Below are 20,588 nucleotides of genomic sequence, written 5' to 3'. Positions count from 1 at the left end.
AGAAGGAAGGGATATTCAACAGGGCTATCAAACAACACTTGTCTAACAATAACATGATCACTGATGCTAAGTTTGTATTCTGTCAACTCCTGACCTCATTACAGTCTTAGTTAAAACAGGGCCAAGAGAGCACAACTCCACAGTTGATGTGAGGATGACTGCCCTTGACATTAAGCCTGTATTTAACTAATTATAACATCAAGTAACCCTAGCAAAAGTATGGTCAACAAGGTTTGAGAAAGACTTCTGCTAGCTGAATTAATAGTTGGCATAAGTAAAGATGGATAATAGTTGATGGCAGTTAACCAACTCAGCTCTTGGGCATCTCTGCAGAAGTTCCTCTCGGAAATGTCCTAGACCAAACAAACTTCAACTGCTTCATCGATGACCTTCCATTCATCATAAAGTCAGAGGTAGGGATATTCACCAGTGACTGCACAATGTTCAGCACTATTTGCAACTCCTGAGATACTGAAGCAGTCCAAGTCCAAATGCAAGAAGATCTGGACAATATCAAGTCTTGAACCATGAAGTGGAAAATAATATTCATTCCACACAAACGCCAGGTTCCACAAACCAAGAGAAAAACCAACCATCAATCCTTTATATTCAAAGACATAATAATAGCATAATCCAACACCACCCACAATGCCCACTCCACCCACCCCCGGCTACACCAACCACCCCCACACAATGAGCATCATGAGAATTACCAACAACCAGAAACTGAACTGAACTAGCCATATAAATTCAGAGCACCAGAGGCTAGGACTCCTGCAGGGATTAGCTCAGCTCCTGCTTCCCCAAAGCCTGTCCATCATTGACAAGACACAAATCAGGAGTGTGATGGAATATCCTCTATTGTCTGGATGAGTGCAGCTCCAACAAGAAGTTTGGCTCCGTCCAGGGCAAAGCTACCCACTAGGAACATAGGGATAGGAATAGGCTATTCAGTCCCTCAAGCCTGTCTAAACATTCAATGTAGTATTACCCTTCCCATCCCACAGAAGCACACAATCTTTTTGTTCCATCCCAGAGGGGAGGTGCCTCCAGACCTCTGTCACTATGGAATTTTCTGATTCTCTAAGGATTCGTTTTAATAATTTACATTGCAGCAATATATGATGTCAGTATCCTTTAAGGGATAGCCTCCCTTTCAAGAAGAAATTGAACATACTAGGTAGTCTGTAAATACACAACTAACTTCTCCTGCTGAGCACAGAAACCACAGGCAGCTCAGGGCTGCAGGTAGCAATACAGGAGCCGCCTCTCCTATACTATAATTATGCAAGTGTGATAGAATCATAGAATCATAAAACCCCCAGTGTGGAAGCAAATCATTCTTCCCATCAAGTCCATACTGAGCCTCTGAAGAGCATCCCACCCAGACCCAACTCCTGCATTTCCTGTGGCTAATCCACCTAGATTGAACATTCCTGGACAGTAATAACAATTTAGCATGGCCAGTCCACCAAACCTGCACATCTTTGGATTGTGGGAGGAAACTGGAGCACCAGGAGGAAACCTATGCAAACACGAAGAGAATGTGCAAACTCATACAGACAGGCACCAAGGGTGGAATCGAACCCAGATCCCTGGCATGGTACATCAAATTTGTCTTCAAATCACCTTGAGTTATATGAGTATGGGCAACTTAAAAATCATAATCACCACACAAAATAAAATTGATTTTTCAAGTATCTAACTCTGTGGTCTGCTCCATAATATTTTTCTTCAAAATTTTCAAGATTTCTATTAGGACATAGAGTCATGAAGATGTACAGCACAGAAGCAGACCTCTATAAACCTCTATAAGGTCACCCCTCAGCCTCCAACACTCCAGCCTATTCAACCTTTCCCTATAGCTCAAATCCTTGAAACCTGGCAATGTCCTTGTAAATCTTTTCTGAACCCTTTCAAGTTTCACAACCTCCTTCTGATATGAGGGAGACCAGAATTGCACTCAATATTCCAAAAGTGGCCTAACCAATGTCCTGTACAGCTGCAGCATGACCTTTCAATTCCTATACTCAATGCCCTGACCAATAAAGGAAAGCATACCAAATGCCTGCTTCACTATCCTATCTACCTGTGACTCCACTTTCAAGGAACTATGAACCTGCATTCCAAGGCCAACACTCTTAGCTTTCTCTTTCCAAGACAAAGAGGAGCCCGGCTGCTCTTCTTCTGTGTTAGGTATAACTTCAACCAATAAGGTTCTTTGGTATCCTGTCCAGTGCCTTTTTGGTAATATGGTGACCTGAAGAATACATAATACTCCAAATGTGCTGAACCAAAGTTCAATGAAAGTTTAATGTAATTTACTATGTTCCAGCTGTATCCCATAGGCCTTGTTAACATATGTCACAGCTTTCAGTGATTTGTCTATTTTTACTCCCAAATTCTATTGGTCCTTTAGGCCATTTATTTTCCACACATTCTCCATTAATTTTTCCAAGAAAAATATGACCTCCTTATTTTTCTGACTGAACTGTAATATCTCACATTCATCCATGTTGAAATTTATTTATGAATGCATACCTGTTCTCGAGGTTTCTTAAGGGGTGACCTTATAGAGGTTTATAAAATCATGAGGGTCATGGATAGGGTAAATAGACAAGGTCTTTTCCCTGGGGTGGGGGAGTCCAGAACTAGAGGTAATAGATTCAGGGTGATAAGGGGAAGATTTAAAAGGGACTATGGGGCAACCTTTTCATGCAAGGGCTGGTGCATATAGGGAATGAGCTCTCAGAGGTGGAGACTGGTACAATGCAATATTGAAAAGGCAACTGGATGGGTACATGAAAGGTTTAGAGGGATATAGTCCAAGTGCTGGCAAATGGGGCTAGATTCATTTAGGATATCTAGTCGGTATGGACAAGTTGGACAAAAGAGCCTGTTTCTGTGCTATACATCTCTGATTCTGTGACTTCTCATCATTTGTTGCAGTCCTTCTCAGTATTGATTATCTATCCCAATTTGATGTCATGCATGAATTTAGAAATTGTCTTTTTCATACCAAAGTTTAAGTCATTCATATAAAGTGCAAACAAACATTAGATTAGCATTGGTCTTTGTGGGACTAGACTTCTCACCTACTGCCACCCTTTAGATCAGCCCATTGAATCTGCTCCTCCATTCCACCATGACTGATATGTTTCTCAGTCCCATTCTCCTGCCTTTCCCCGCAACCCTTGATCCCTTACTAATCAAGAACCTATGTATCTCTGTCTTTAAGACACTCAATGATATGCCTTCCACAGCCTTATGTGGCAATGAGTTGTATAGATTCACCACCCTTTGGCTAAAGAAATTTCACCTCATTTCAATTCTAAAGGGTCATTCCTTCCCCCAAAAGCTGTTCCCTTAGGTTCTAATCTCTCCTAAATGTAGAAATATCTTCACTATTCAGGCCTATCAGGATTTTGCAATTTTCAATCTGATCCACGACCCCCCATCCTTCGAAACTTCATTGATTACAGATTAAGAGTCCTCAACTGCTTTTCACATAACAAGCTCTTCATCCCCAGAATTATTCTTGTGAACCTCCTCTGACCCCTCCTAAGGCCAACACATCCTTCCTGAGTTACGGGGCCCAAAGCTGACCACAATGTTCAAATATGTCTGACCAAAGTTTTATACAGCCTCAGAAGTACATCCCTGCTCATGTATTCTCACCTTCATAGAAAGGAGAAAGTGAGGACTGCAGATGCTGGAGATCAGAGCTGAAAATGTGTTGCTGGAAAAGCGCAGCAGGTCAGACAGCATCCAAGGAACAGGACAATCGACGTTTCGGGCATGAGCCCTTCTTCAGGAATGTGGAAAGTGTGTCCAGCAAGTTAGGATAAAAGGTAGGGAGAAGGGACATGGGGGAGGGGCGTTGGAAATGCGATAGGTGGAAGGAGGTCAAGGTGAGGGTGTATTTTATTTTTTTTTGCGCCCACACCTCCCCCCTTACTTCCCTCTAAGGCCCCAAGGGATACTTCTATATCCGCCACAAATTCACCTGCACCTCCACACACATCACTTATTGCAACCGCTGCACCCGATGTGGCCTCCTCTATATTGGGGAGACAGGCCGCCTACTTGCGGAACGCTTCAGAGAACACCTCTGGGACACCCGGACCAACCAACCCAACCACCCCGTGGCTCAACACTTCAACTCCCCCTCCCACTCTGCCAAAGACATGCAGGTCCTTGGATTCCATGGGCGGCACGGCGGCACAGTGGTTAGCACTGCTGCCTCACAACGCCGGAGACCCGGGTTCAATTCCTGCCTCAGGCGACTGACTGTGTGGAGTTTGCACGTTCTCCCGTGTCTGCGTGGGTTTCCTCCGGGTGCTCCGGTTTCCTCCCACAGTCACAAAGATGTGCAGGTCAGGTGAATTGGCCATGCTAAATTGCCCGTAGTGTTAGGTAAGGGATAGATGTAGGGGTATGGGTGGGTTGCGCTTCGGCGGGTCGGTGTGGACTTGTTGGGCCGAAGGGCCTGTTTCCACACTGTAATGTAATCTAATCTAATCTCCTCCATCGCCAGACCATAGCAACACAACGGTTGGAGGAAAAGCGCCTCATCTTCCGCCTAGGAACCCTCCAACCACAAGGGATGAACTCAGATTTCTCCAGTTTCCTCATTTCCCCTCCCCCCACCTTGTCTCAGTCAAATCTTTCGAACTCAGCACCACCTTCCTAACCTGCAATCTTCTTCCTGACCTCTCCGCCCCCACCCCACTCCGGCCTATCACCCTCACCTTGACCTCCTTCCACCTATCGCATTTCTAACGCCCCTCCCCCAGGGTCACTCCTCCCTACCTTTTATCTTAGCCTGCTGGATACACTTTCCTCATTCCTGAAGAAGGGCTTATGCCCGAAACGTTGATTCTCCTGTTCCTTGGATGCTGCCTGACCTGCTGCGCTTTTCCAGCAACACATTTTCAGCACCTTCATAGAAACCTAACAGTACAGAAAGAGGCCATTAGACACAGAGTTTGCACCAACCCTCTGCAGAGTTACTCTCCCAGACCTCATCCCTGTAACCTCCCCCCCCCCCCCCCCCCCCCCCCCCACCACCCCCCAACCATTTTACCCTGGCTAACCCACCTAACCTGCACATCCCTGGACACTGCAGGGCAATTTAGCATGGCCAATCCACCTAACCTCCACATCTTTGGACTGAGAGGAAATTGGAGCACCTGGTAGAAACCCAGGCGGACATGGGAAGAACAACTAAACTCCACACAGACGGTCTCCCAAGACTGGAATCAAACCTGAGCCCCTAGCACTGTGAGGCAGCAATACGAATCACTGAGCCATTGTGCTGCCCTCTTAAAATTATTGTTAACATTGAACTTGTCTTCCAAAGTGCGAACTGAACCTGCGTATTAACCTTAAGAGAATCCTAAACTAAAACTCCCAAGTCAGCATCTCTATTCTTCATACCAAAGTGCATAATCTCACACTTTCCCATATTTTATTCCATCTGCCACTTCTTTGCCCAATATCCCAGCCTTCTTCAGCCTCCCCAATTCCTCAACACTACCTGTCCTGCCACCTATCTTTGTATCATTGACAAACTTAGCAACAATGCCCTCAGTGTCATCATCCAGATCATTAATGGATAACATGAACATTTGTATTCCCAATGCTGACCCCTGTGGAACTCCAATAGTTACTGGCTATCATCCTGAAAAAGACCTTTGATCCCCACTGTCGGCTTTTTGCCAATCAACTAAACCTCTATCCATTTATGGATTTCCACTGGTGCACCAGTTTCCTCGCACAATCTAAAGGTGTGCAGGTTAGGTAGAGTGGCCATTCTAAATTGCCCACAGTGTCCAGGGATGTGCAGGCTAAATGGATTAGCTGTGGGAAATGCAGAGTTACAGGGATGGGGTACAGGGGGTGGGTCTGGGTGGAATGTTTTTCAGAGGGTCGGTGTGAATGACCTGCTTCCACACTGTAGGGATTCGATACCAGTACCAGACCTCTAGCTTTTATCTTATTTAGCAGCTTTCTGTGTAAACACCTTGTCAAAGGCCTTCTGGAAATGCAAACAGATCACTCAATCGGCTCTCCTTTGTCTGATTTGCTCATTACCTCAAAGAATTTTAATAGATTTGTCAAGCATGACCTCTCATTGTCAAAAGGTAACGAGAGGTTACCTTTTGTTAAGACTATGCACTTTCAAGTATTCCATAATCTTATCCCTAATAATGGATTCTGAAATTTTCTTAATGATAAACGTCAGGCTAACCAACTTCTCATCCTCTGCCTTTTTAAACACAACTGTTAATAAACCATTGTCCAATTCTCCACGACTCTCCCCGACTCTAGAGATTCCTGAAAAATTATCATTAGTGCTTACACAATCTCTTCAGCTATCTCCTTCAGAACCCTAGTAGTCCATATGGTCTGGGTGATTTATCCAGCTTCAGACCTTTCAGTCCCCCAAAAACCTCCACTACACCCACCTCTGCCCCTGACTCTCTTGAAGTCCTGTTATGGTATTGGTATCTTTCACTGTGAAGACCCAGGACCTTGTCAACATTGATGCAAAGTATTACTCAGTTCCGCTGCCATTTCTTTATTCCCCATTTTATTACTTCACCAGCTGCATTTTCCAGCAGTCCAATGTCCACTCTTGCCTCTCTCCCAGCTTTACTATGTCTAAAACAAACTCTTTCATTCTTCTTTTATGTTACCAGCTAGCTTATGCTCATATTTCATCTTTTCCTCCTTGTTGCACTCTGCTGGTTTTTAAAGGCTTCCCAATCCTTTGGCTTCACACTACTCTTCACAATGTTGCCTGTTTTTTCCTATGCTTTAATGCTATCCCTAATTTGCCTTGTCAGCCATGATTGCCTGGTCCTCTCCTTTAGTATGTTTCTTTTTCCTTGAGATGAATTTCTGCTGAGCCTCCTGAATTACCCTCAGAAACTCTTGTCATTGCTGCTCTACTGTCCTCCCTGCTCGGATCCCCTTCTAATCAACTCTAGCCAGCTCCTTTTTTATGTCTCTGTAGTTAACTTTACTCAAGTGTACTACCATTCTGTCTGATTTACCGCAACACCCTACTTTCTGTCTTCTAACCAGTTAGATATCCATTCTACTACTTGTCTCCCGATTTCCCACACTCTAATCTTTTTTGTTAGCTGCCTCTTACCAAAAGCATTTCTGAAATTCAGATGTAGTACATCAATTGTGTTACATTTTGAAAGGATTATTGTTAGCGTGTTCGCAATGCAATGCATCAATGAAAACTGAACTGTTTTCTCCTGAGCTTTGTTCCAGTTTTCCTTCTTTCTCCCTTAAAGGTGTTGACTCCTGTTGAAGTATAAATGCAGGAGCACAAGTGATTTGAGGTGGTGATCACCCCTTCCACTACCCTTAATACATTTCTCCTGACATTACTGCAGACAGATCCAACCAGAAAATAATAATAAGAAATTTGTGTCACTCCAAATAAAAGATCCAGACCTATTGTTGAAGGAATTTGGGCAATAAAAGCTTACTCTGAAAAATTAGCAAGACAGCTGCATTGTGACATGGAGAGCTCCTGAATATTTTAAACATAGAAATCAAAAGTGTGGCTTTTACTAACTCCATATTATTCTTAATTGAAAGTAGAGTATTGTTTGTTTGCTGATGTTTCTACACAATGGCATTGTTCATGAGAGACCATAGGCATCTCTTCCTGATAGAGAGAGAGAGAGAGAGACACAAGTGAGGGCCAGCACTTCACATCAAGCACAGGAAAGGGCAAAAACAGAGACCAAGATGGTCTTCTTAACTTTTTAACTTAACATGGAAGGGAATGGAGGAGGTCAGGGGTCTTGGAGACAAGTGCTGGATAGGAGGCCAGTGTGGTGAGACATGTCCCAGTCCAGAGGCCATCACACGGATGGAGATGTGAGAACCCAGACTGGAAGCCAGTGTAGGGAGGTGTGTCCTGAACTGGGAACAGGTGTGTAGAGGAGAGTCATGGGCTGGGAACTGGTGCGGGGAAGTGAGTCCCAGACCGGAGACCAGCGGAAAGAGACGAGTCCTGGACTGGGGCTGGCGCGGGATGCAAGACTTAGACTGGAGGCTGGCATGGGGAGGAGAATGCCAGACTGAAGTAACAACACATTGCATTCATATTACATTTTAACATGATAAAAACATCCAATGGTCTTTCACAGAAGAATTATTAAGCAAAGTATGACAAAATTACATGAGATTAAGTCAGATGCTCAAAAGCTTGCTCAATCAGGTGTCATGGATAGATGGAGGATAGCAGCAAGGCATTGTTTGATTTACTTCTTTCTCTTTCTATTCATGTCACTTAGACAGGCAGAGGGATACTCCCAAAACGCTGGTTTTTGAATTCCAAATTTTGAAATAAACCCACAGCAAAATTATTTAATCATGAGACACAGGGGTACAGTGGGAAATACAATCCAGAATCTGCTGTACCATTCAATGAGATCATGGCTGATCTGCTAATTCTCAACTCCACTTTCCTACCTTATTCCTTTAATCTTTGATTTACTGGTTAGTCTACTGAATAATCAGTTTAGTTCAGCCTTGAGTATACTTTGATCTACCTTGACCCACCCACGACATATGCCTGTAAAGAATTCCACATATTTACCCTCCTCTAAGGGAAGCAATTCTTCCACATTTGTCTTAAGTGTGTGATCCCTTACTGTGAGATTATGCCCCCGATCCTAGATTCTCCCACAAGGGGAAACAACCTTTCTGCATGGGCCCCATCAAGTCTCCAAAGAATCTTTGATGTTTCAATAAGGTCAAGTCTCATTTTTCTCTATTCTAAAACTAAAGGTCCAATCTACTCAGCCTCTCCTCATAAAACAGTCCCTCCAGACTTGACATCAGCCCAGTGAACTTTGTCTGGACTGCGTCCCATGCCAGTACATCTTTCCTCTGATAACGGATCAAAAAAGATGAAAGAAAAGATAAAGCTAACTATCAATACATTTAAAACGTGGGGATTTGCTTCAGTACTGTGTTGACACACATGAGCACTCAGGATGTTAAAGGAGGACATGCCAGAAGAGGAGATGGATTAAACATAGAACATTACAGTGCAGTACAGACCCTTCAGCCCTCAATTTTGTGCTATTATGAGGGGCATGGATAGGGTAAATCGGCAAAATCTTTTCCCTGGGGTCAGGGAATCCAGAACTAGAGGGTTTAGGGTGAGAGGTGAAAGATATAAAATAGACCTACGGGGCAACTTTTTAACACAGAGGGTGGTACGTGTATGGAATGAGCTGCCAGAGGATGTGGTGGAGGCTGGTACAGTTGCAACATTTAAAAGGCATTTTGAAGGGTATATGAACAGGAAGGGTTTGGAGGGATATGGGCCGGGTGCTGGCAGGTGGGACTAGATTACGTTGGGATATCTGTTCGGCATGGATGGGTTGGACCAAAGGGTCTGTTTCCATTCTGTGCATCTCTATGACTCTATGACTATCCTACACTATTCCATTATCATTCATATGTTTATCCAATGACTATTTAAATGCCCTTAAAGTTGGCAAGTCTACTACTTTTGCAGGCAGTCTGTGGTATGTTGAGACTGTGGTGCTGGAAAATCACAGCAGGTCAGGCAGCATTAGAGGAGCAGGAAAATCAGCAAAAGCCCTTCATCAGGAATTAGGCTGGGAGCCTCAGGGACAGAGAGATAAATGGGAGGGGAAGGGGTTGGGGGGAAGGTGGCTTAGAGTGCAATAAGTGGATGGAGGTGGGGCTAATGGTGATAAGTCAGAGGGGAGGGTGGAATGGATAGTCAGGAGGGAAGATGGACAGGTAGAACAGATCATGAGGGCAGTGCTGAGCTGGAAGGTTGAAACCAGGGCAAGGTTGGGGGGAAAATGAGGAAACTAGTGAAATCCGCATTGATGCCCTGGGGTTGGAGGGTCCCGAGGCGGAAGATGAGGCGTTCTTCCTCTAGGCATCAGATAGTAAGGGAGTGGCATTTGAGGAGGTCCAGGACCTGCACGTCCTCGGCAGAGTGGGAGGGAGAGTTGAAATGTTCGGCCATGGGATGGTGGGGTTGATTGGTGCAGAGATGTTCTCTGAAGCACTCTGCGACTAGGCGTCCTGTCTCCTCAGTGTAGAGGAGACCACATTGGGAGGAACGGATACAATAAATGACGTGTGAAAGTGCAGGTGAAACTTTGATGGATGTAGAAGGATCCTTTGGTGCTTTGGACGGAGGTGAGGGGGGAGGTGTGGGTGTAGGTTTTGCAATTCCTGCGATGGCAGGGGAAGGTCCCGCAAGGCGAGGGTGGGTTTTTTGGGGGGGTGTGGACCTGACAAGGTAGTCATGGAGGGAAAGGTCTTCACAGAAAGTGCATAGGGGTGGGAAGGGAAATATATCCCTGGTGGTGGGGTCCACTTGAAGATGACAGAAATGGCGAAGGATGATGCAATATATACGGAGGCTGATGGGGTGGCAGGTGAGGACTGGGGGTTCTGTCCTTGTTGCAGTTGGAGGGGTGGGGTTCAAGGGCGGAGGTGCGGGAAGTGGATGAGATACACTGAAGGGCATCATCAACCACGTGGGAGGGGAAATTGCAGTCTTTAAAGAAGGAGGCCATCTGGTGTTCTGTGGTGGAACTGGTCCTCCTAGGAGCTGATGCAGCAGAGACGGAGGAATTGGAAATAACGGATAACATTTTTGTAGGAGGCAGGGTGGGAGAAGGTGTAATTCAGGTAGTTGTGGGAGTCGGTGGGTTTGTGGAAAATGTCAGTGTTGAGTTAGTCACTGTTGATGGGGATGGAGCGGTCCAGGAAGGAGAGGGAGGTGTCAGAGATGGTCCAGGTGAACTTAAAGGACGGGGTGGAATGTGTTGGTGTAGTTGATGAACTATTCAACCTCCTCGTGGGAGCAGGAGATGGTGCCGGTGCAGTCATCAGTGTAGTGGGGGAAAAGGTGGGGAGCGGTGCCAGTGTAACTGCGTAAGATGGACTGTTCTACGTAGCCAACAAAGAGAGGGCATAGCTGGGGCCCATGCGGGTGCCCATGGCTACCGCCTTCATCTGGAGGAATTGGGAGGATTTGAAGGAGAAATTATTGAGGATGAGGACCAGTTTAACCAGGTGGATGTGGGTATCAGTGGAAGGCTACATCGGGAGAGAAAGAAACGGAGGGCTTGGTCCTAGCGGAGGGAGGTGTATAGGGGACTGGGTGTCCAGGGTGAAGATGAGACGTTGGAGGCCAGGGAAATGAAAATCTTGGAGGAGGTGGAGGGCATGGGTAGGTGTCCCGAATGTATTTGGGGAGTCCCTGGACCAGGGGGGATAGGACAGTATCGAGGTAGGTGGAGATGAGTTCGGTGAGGCAACAGCAGGCTGAGATGATGGGTTGGCCGGGGTAGTCAGGCTTGTGGATCTTGGGCAGGAAGTTGCAGGCAGGGCATTCTATGCCCCTACTAGTCTGAGTAAAAAAACCTATCCCTGACAACTATCCTATATCTATCACCCCTCATTTTAAAGCTATGTCCCCTCATGCTCGCCATCACCATGTGAGGAAAAAAGATCTCATTGTCCACCCTATCTAACCCTCTAATTATCTTATATGTCTCAATTTAGTCATCTCTCAACCTTCTTCTCTCTAACAGAAACAGCCTCAAGTCCCTTAAGACCTTCCCTCCATACCAGGCAACATCCTGGTAAATCTCTTCTGAACCCTTTCCAAAGCTTCCAATTCCTTCCTATAATGTGGTGATCAGAACTGTATGCAATACTCCAAGTGTGGCTGCACCAGAGTTTTGAACAGCTGCAACATGATCTCATTATTCTAAAACTCAATCTCTCTACTAATTAAAGCTAGCACACTGAATGCCTTCTTAACAACCCTATCAACCTGGGTGGGAACTTTCAGGGATCTACTTACATGGACACTGAGATCTCTCTGCTCATCTACACTACCAAGAATCTTACCATTAGCCTAGTACTCTGCAATGCTATTGCTCCTTCCAATGTGAATCATCACACACGCTTCTGCATTAAACTTCATTTTCTACCTCTCAGCCCAACTCTGCAGCTTATCTATGTCCCTCTGTAACCTGCAACATCCTTCAGCACTATCCACAACTCCACACTGACCTTAGTGTCATCTGCAAATTTACTAACCCATCCTCCTACACCCTCATCCAGGTCATTTATAAAAATGACAAACAGCAGTGGCCCCAGATCCTTGTACCCCATTAGTAACTGAACTCCAGGATGAACATTTCCCATCAACCACCACCCTCTGTCTTCTTTCAGCGAACCAATTTCTGATCTAACCCATTAAATCATCCTCAATCCTATGCCTCCACATTTTGTTCAAAGCCTATGTGGGGAACCTTATCAAATGCCTTACTGAAATCCATATACACCACATCAACTGCTTTACCCATATCCACCTGTTTGGTCACCTTCTTAAAGAAACTCAATAGGGTTTGTGAGGCGTGACCTAACCTTTACAAAACCTTTCTAAATCAACTTATTCTTTTTCCAGATGATGATAAATCCTATCTCTTATAAACTTTTCAAACACTTTAACCACAACCGAAGTAAGGCTCACTGGTCTATAGTTGCCAAAGTTGTCTTTATTCCCCTTCTTGAACAAGGGGACAACATTTGCTATTGTCCAGTCTTCTGGCACTATTCCTGTAGACAATGACGACATAAAGATCAAAGTCATAGGCTCGGCAATCTCCTCCCTGGCTTCCCAGAGAATCCTGGGATAAATCTCATCCGGCACAGGGGACTTATCTATTTTCAAAGTTAAAAATCACAGGTTATAGTCCAACAGATATAATTGGAAGCACACTAGCTTTTGGAGCACCGCTCCTTCATCAGATGATAGTGGAGGACACAATTCTAAGGCGCAGAATTTATAGCAAAAATTTACAGTGTGATGTAACTGAAATTATACATTGAAAAATACCTTGATTGTCTGTTGAGTCTTTCATCTGTTTGAATACCGTGATAGTTTCACTTCTTTCATGTGTAAATCACAAAACTTTTTTTCAAAGAAGTTTCATTCTCAGGTTAGCTATAACAATGGTGATAGCTAGACAATATGTTGAAGGTGTTAGCCCCCTGTGTTCTCTGTCTATGCCATGATGTTTAGATTGATTCTAATCTAAAAAGTGAGATAACGGAGTTTTACATGAATTCATGCAGTTTTTGAGCAAAGTACCATGTAACTCTGCAAGCACAAATTCACCTCCCAAAATATATGTGTGCATGTGGGTCTTTGTCTGTCTGTGTGTGTCTGTCTGTCTGTCTGGGGTGGGGGTTGTGAGCATGAGAGAGAGTATATAATATTGGTTGGAGGTCCTGCATAGAGAAGAAGTCCTACACACACACATACACACTCCTATACATACACACACTCCTATACACACACATACACATGGACACAGACACTACACACACCCTTACAGATACACACACTCCCACACTCACACAGGCATCTTCTCAGAGACTTAGACCACTCTACACTCACGCACACACATATACACTCTCTCTCACAGACACTCACAACCCCCCACCCCAGACACGCACACATACTCCCACACTCACACATGCACCCCCTCACAGAATTAAGACCCTCTACACTCACTACACACACACATACATTCTCTCTCACACTCACAACCCCCACCCCAGACAGACACACACACAGACAGACAGACAAGGACCCACATGCACACATATATTTTGTGGGGTGAATTTGTACTTGCAAAGTTACATGGTACTTTGCTCAAAAACTGCATGAATTTATGTAAAACTCCGTTATCTCATTTTTTAGGTTAGAATCAATCTAAACATCATGGCATAGACAGAGAACACAGTGGGCCAACACCTTCAACATATTGTCTAGCTATCACCATTGTTACAGCTAACCTGAGAATGCAACTTTTTAAAAAAAAAGGTTTTGTGACTTACACATGAAAGAAGTGAAACTATCATTGTACTCAAGCAGATGAATGACTCAACAAACAATCAAGGTATTTTTCAATGTATAATTTCAGTTACATCACACTGTAAACTTTTGCTATCAACTTTTGCCTTAGAATTGTGTCCTCCACTACCACCTGATGAAGGAGCGTCGCTCCGAAAGCTAGTGTGCTTCCAATTAAGCCTGTTGGACTATAACCTGGTGTTTTATGATTTTTAACTTTGTACACCCCAGTCCAACACCAAAATCTCCAAATCATATCTATTTTCACACTTTCCAGAATTGCTAACACCCTTCTCCTTATGAACATCAATCCTGCCTAGACTAGTAGCCTGTATCTCAGTATTCTCCTCAACAACATTGTCTTCTTCTAATGTGAATACTGATGAAAAATATTTATTTAGTGCTTCGCCTATCTCCACTGATTCCATACACAACTTCCCACTACTATCTTTGATTAGCCCTAGTCTTACTCTCGTCATTCTTTTTATTCTTGATATACCTATAGAAAGCCTGAGAGGTTTCCTTGATCCTATCTGCCAATGACTTCTCATGTCCCTCCTGACTCTCCTTAGCTCTTTCTTTGGGTCTTTCCTGTCTAACTTGTAAATCTCAAACGCCCTAACTGAGCCTTCACATCTCATTTTAACATAAGCCTTCTTCTTCCTTGTGAACCTCCTCCTTGTGAACCTCAGTCCCATCTCGACTAGTAGCCTTTATCTCAGTATTCTCCTCCACAACACTGTCTTTTTCCAGTGTGAATACTGACAAAATAAATTTTATGTTTTCCTTAATCTAGAGGTAATAATAATCAGTCCTCATGAGTTAGAACATCTCGGGGGTCAGATCCAATAATAATTTCCTTGCTGAGCTGGACCCAATAATGTTTCCTCCCTGCAGGCAGATTTAGGCTTCTTTCCAGTCAGCAACTTGGAGACAGAGATGGAGAGTCTAAGGCATGCTGCCAACTCAGTCTGGATTTCTTCTTTCCCTCTGGAAGTCACACAGCAACTAATTTACAATCCCAAAATTTATGTTTAAACAATTCAATCAGTTCCAATTTCAATCATGTGACAAGAGCAGGCATTTCAGGTACTGATGGCCCATTTCAATGGATTAGTTGCAAAGTTATTAAACTAATTATGTTGCTTTGTCTCTCCCATTGGAGTTTCCATTGCGAGATGAAAGCATTTGCACCCATTTTAGCAGAATGAGTCTTGATGCTTCCCTTTGGAAGCAAATGGCTTAACTCAAACTATTTCTGTCAGCTTCAAATGGAATGTCTATACAATGCAGGAGGTTCTGAAGCTTCTGGAAATGTGATCATGTCACCAGCCTTTATGATTATAATTTGCAAACTCAGAAGTTAAGCATGAAAATATAGAAGAGGTTTCAATTTCTTTGATGAATAAAATCAAGTACATGTGGATGCTGGAAGTCAGAAACACAAACAGAAACTGTTAGGGAAACTCAGCATGTCTGGCAGATTCTGTGCAAAGAAAGCAGAGTCAATATTTTGTGTCCAGTGACCCTTCTTAGCAATTTCTCTTGATGTCCTATGGCCTTGACAGATGTAAGTTCATTTGACTACGTGAAAGGAGGGAAGTAATGGACAGAATAAGTCATAATGCGTTGATTCTAACTGTATAATATGCTAATGAGATACAGTGCACATCATCACAGCAAATGATACAACGTCACATGATCTTGCTGTCTCATAGACCTTCCAGGCAAGATGAAGTTTCTTAATAAAGTTAATGCTTTGTTTACCTAAGCAGAGACAGAAGTATTATATGTTAACACAAGGCTAACAAAATTATCTGATAGCAGTGAGTGACTGGGTGAGTAAAAGAAGTCTCTGCTATGAACAGAAAGCTTTGAACAGGTTGCAAATCCCAACCAAACAGCAGTGTACATAGAACATAGAACAATACAGCACAGAACAGGCTCTTCGGCCCACGATGTTGTGCCGAACATTTGTCCTAGCTTAAGCACCTATCCATGTACCTATCCAATTGCCGCTTAAAGGTCACCAATGATTCTGACTCTGCCACTCCCACAGGCAGCGCATTCCATGCCCCCACCACTCTCTGGGTAAAGAACCTACCCCTGACATCCCCCCTATACCTTCCACCCTTCACCTTAAATTTATGTCCCCTTGTAACACTCTGTTGTACCCGGGGAAAAAGTCTCTGACTGTCTACTCTATCTATTCCCCTGATCATCTTATAAACCTCTATCAAGTCACCCCTCATCCTTCGCCGTTCCAATGAGAAAAGGCCTAGCACTCTCAACCTATCCTCATACGACCTATTCTCCATTCCAGGCAACATCCTGGTAAATCTCCTTTGCACCCTCTCCAAAGCTTCCACATCTTTCCTAAAGTGGGGCGACCAGAACTGCACACAGTACTCCAAATGTGGCCTTACCAAGGTCCTGTACAGCTGCAACATCACCTCACATCTCTTGAATTCAATCCCTCTGCTAATGAACGCTAATACACCATAGGCCTTCTTACAAGCTCTATCCACCTGAGTGGCAACTTTCAAAGAGCTATGAACATAGACCCCAAGATCCCTCTGCTCCTCCACCTTACTAAGAACCCTACCGTTAACCCTGTATTCTGCATTCTTACTTGTCCTTCCAAAATGGACAACCTCACACTTGACAGGGTTGAACTCCATCTGCCACTCCTCAGCCCAGCTCTGCATCATAACTAAGTCCCTTTGCAGCCGACAACAGCCCTCCTCACTGTCCACAACTCCAGCAATCTTCGTATCGTCTGCAAATTTACTGACCCAACCTTCGACTCCCTCTTCCAAGTCATTAATAAAAATTACAAACAGCAGAGGACCCAGAACTGATCCCTGCGGAACTCCACTTGTAACTGGGCTCCAGGCTGAATATTTACCATCTACCACCACTCTCTGACTTCGACCGGATAGCCAGTTCTCTATCCAACTGGTCAAATTTCCCACTTTCCCATGCCTCCTGACTTTCCGCATCAGCCTACCATGGGGAATCTTATCAAATGCCTTACTAAAATCCACGTACACTACATCCACTGCTCTACCCTCATCCACATGCTTGGTCACCTCCTCAAAGAATTCAATAAGACTTGTAAGGCAAGACCTACCCCTCACAAATCCGTGCTGGCTGTTCCTAATCAAGCAGTGTCTTTCCAGATACTCATAAATCCTATCCCTCAGTACCCTTTCCATTACTTTGCCTACCACCGAAGTAAGACTAACTGGCCTGTAATTCCCGGGGTTATCCCTATTCCCTTTATTGAACAGGGCACAACATTCGCCACTCTCCAGTCCCATGGTACCACCCCCGTTGACAGTGAAGACGAAAAAATCATTGCCAACGGCTCTGCAATTTCCTCTCTTGCTTCCCATATAATCCTAGGATATATCCCGTCAGGCCCGGGGGACTTGTCTATCCTCAAGTTTTTCAAAATGCCCAACACATCTTCCTTCCTAACAAGTATCTCCTCTAGCTTACCAGTCCATTTCATACCCTCCTCTTCAACAATACAGTCCCTCTCATTTGTAAATACCGAAGAAAAGTACTCATTCAAGACCTCCCCTATCTCTTCCGACTCAATACTCAGTCTCCCACTACTGTCCTTGATCTCATCACTCTCATGTTTCTCACATACGCATAAAAAGCCTTGGGGTTATCCTTGATCCTACCCGCCAAAGATTTTTCATGCCCTCTCTTAGCTCTCCTAATCCCTTTCTTCAACTCCCTCCTGGCTATCCTGTATCCCTCCAACGCTCTGTCTGAACCTTGTTTCCTCAACCTTATGTAAGCCTCCTTCTTCCTCTTTACTAGACATTCAACCTCCCTTGTCAACCAAGGTTCCCTCACATGACCATCTCTTTCCTGCCTGACAGGTACATACATATCAAGGACACGTCATATCTGTTCCTTGAAAAAGTTCCACATTTCCACGACATCCTTCCCTGACAGCCTATGCTCCCAACTTATGCTCCTCAGATCCTGTCTTGCAGCATCGTATTTACCTTTCCCCCAGTTGTAAAACCTACCCTGTTGTACGCAGCTATCTCTCTCCATAACCAAGGTGAAAGTCACAGAATTGTGGTCACCATCACCAAAATGCTCACCCACTAACAAGACCATCACTGGTCCCGGTTCGTTACCGAGTACCAAATCCAATATGGCCTCCCCTCTGGTTGGACAATCTACATACTGAGTTAGAAAAGCTTCCTGGACACACTGTACAAACACCGCCCTGTCCAATCTACTTGATCTAAAGAGCTTCCAATCAATATTTGGGAAATTGAAATCGCCCATGACTACTACCCTGTCGCTTCTGCACCTTTCCCAAATCTGTTTCCCAATCTGTTTCTCCACATCTCTGCTGCTATTGGGGGGCCTATAGTAAACACCCAACACGGTGACTGCTCCTTTCCTATTTCTGACTTCAGCCCATACTACCTCCAAAGGCAGATCCCCCTCGAACTGCCTTTCTGCAGCCATTATACCATTTCTAATTAGCAACGCCACAGTCCCCTCCTTTTTTACCACCCTCCCTAATCTTACTGAAACGTCTGTAACCAGGAACCTCCAACAACCATTCCTGTCCCTCTTCTATCCATGTTTCCGTGATGGCCACAACATCGTAGTCCCAAGTACCGATCCACGCCTGAAGTTCACCCACCTCAAATATCACTCCACTCAAATATCAATCACTTACCTTCCCGACCAGCTCTGCACTCCGACTTCACTTCCACCCAGCTCCCGCCGCTCTCTGCTGCAAAAAGACCGTTGGCATCCAGGTAAGTTCTTAAATAACAATCACTTACCTTCCCGACCGGCTTTGCACTCCGATTTCACTTCTGCCCAGCTCCTGCCACTCTCTGCTGCAAAAAAAAATTCAGTGTAGCTGAATTCCTGCTGCAAATTTAGCAGGCAGTACATGGCACCGGGTTTTGGTACAAAGAAAACGTTAACTCTGCTTTCTCTCCACAGATGCTCCAGGCCTCTTGGGGTTCTCCAACAATTTCGATTTTTGTTTCATGTAGTGAGCTGATCAATATGCTATTATCTGCGATGGGTAGGTAACTAGACACTTCTCTCATGAAACAGGGGTTTGATGATGTAAAAGCCACATCTGATGAGCCAGTAATAGCAGATGATATGTGATAATCAAATACCATTATCAAGCAAGCTACGTTTAGCAAGTTGATCCATCACCAAGAAGAAAGTATTAAACAATTTGTATGGAATTGTAGAGCACTGTGAATATGGCAACTTAAATGATGAGTAAATTAGTTATGTGACCTTGCCTTCTAAGGGTTTGGACACATTCGAGAAAGTTAGTGGGGGCAGAGATGAGTACGGTAGCCATCACTAAGGAAAAGCTACTAGAAAAACTGGAAGATCTGAAAGAGGATAAACCAGATGGTCTACACCCTAGAGTTCTGAAGGAGATAGCTGAAGAGCTGGTGGAGGTATTAGTAGTGGTCTTTAGGTATTACTGGAGTCAGGGCAGGTCCCAGAGGACTGGGAAAATCACTAAAGTAACCCCGCAACTGTTTTAGAAGGAAGTAAAGCAAAAGACGGGAAATTATAGGCTGATAAGCCTGACCTCAGTCATTAATAAGATTTTGGAATCTTTTGTGAATGATGAGATTTCTGAATATTTGGAATTGCTTGGTAAAAATAGGGCAAAGTCAGTATGGTTTCATCAAGGGAGGTCATGCCGGATGAATCTTTAGAATTCTTTGAGCAGGTAATGAGCAGGTTAGACCAAGGAGAGTCAATGGATGTTATCTATCTGGACTTCAAGAAGGCCTTCGATAAGGTGCCACACAGGAGGCTGCTGAGTAAGACAAGGACTCATAGTGTAAGAGGCAAGGTACTAGTATGGATAGAAGCCTGGCTGTCTGGCAGAAGGAAGAGTGTGGGGATAAAATAGTCCTTCTCAGGATGGAAGCCAGTGACAAGTGGTGTTCCACAAGGGTCAGTGTTGGGACCACAACTTTTCACTTTATACATTAAAGATCTTGACAAAAGAACTGAAGATATTCTGGCTGTGTTTGTAGATGATACAAAGATAGGCAGACAAACAGGTAGCATTGAGGAAGTGGGGAAACTGCAGAAAGACTTAGACAGGTTAGTAGAGTGGGCAAAGAAGTGGCAGATGAAATACAACGTGGGAAAGTGTGAGGTCATGTATTTTGGTGGGAAGAATAGAGGCATGGAGAAGGGGAGAAAATTTAGAAATCTGAAGTGCAAAGGGGCTTGGGAGTCCTACGTTGAGTCAGTAGTTAGGAAGGCAATACAATGTTATCACTCACCTTGAGATGACTTGAATATAAATGCAGAAATGTACTTCTGAGGCTTTTTAAGGGTCTGGTCAGTCCACATTTAGAGTATTGTGAGTAATTTTGGGCCACATACCTCAGGAAGGAGCAGGCCCTGGAGCAGGTCCAGAGGAGATTCACAAGAATGATCCCTGGAATGAAAGGCTTAACACATGAGGAACATTTGAAGTCTCTGGGACTATACTTGATAGAGGTTAGAAGAGTGAGTGGGGATCTGACTAAAACTTACAGAATACTGAACAGCCTGGATGGAGTGGATGTTG

At 44.3% G+C, this 20,588-nt stretch overlaps 1 long non-coding RNA gene across 2 annotated transcripts in view; it reads left to right on the top strand.

Moving 5' to 3' along the window:
* Nucleotides 1-20,588, top strand: part of LOC140482609 (uncharacterized) — an 82,943-nt gene that overhangs the window by 30,410 nt on the left and 31,945 nt on the right. For both annotated transcript variants that reach the window (XR_011961765.1, XR_011961766.1), the window contains one exon: nt 18,968-19,052. This is a non-coding gene — a long non-coding RNA (uncharacterized lncRNA). The remainder of the gene's footprint in view (nt 1-18,967; nt 19,053-20,588) is intronic.

This window comes from Chiloscyllium punctatum, chromosome 11 (assembly GCF_047496795.1).
Source record: "Chiloscyllium punctatum isolate Juve2018m chromosome 11, sChiPun1.3, whole genome shotgun sequence".
NCBI classification, from domain to species: Eukaryota; Metazoa; Chordata; class Chondrichthyes; order Orectolobiformes; family Hemiscylliidae; genus Chiloscyllium; species Chiloscyllium punctatum.
The sequence above is the reverse complement of the archived record's forward strand: the minus strand, read 5'-3'. Positions and strand labels throughout refer to the sequence as shown.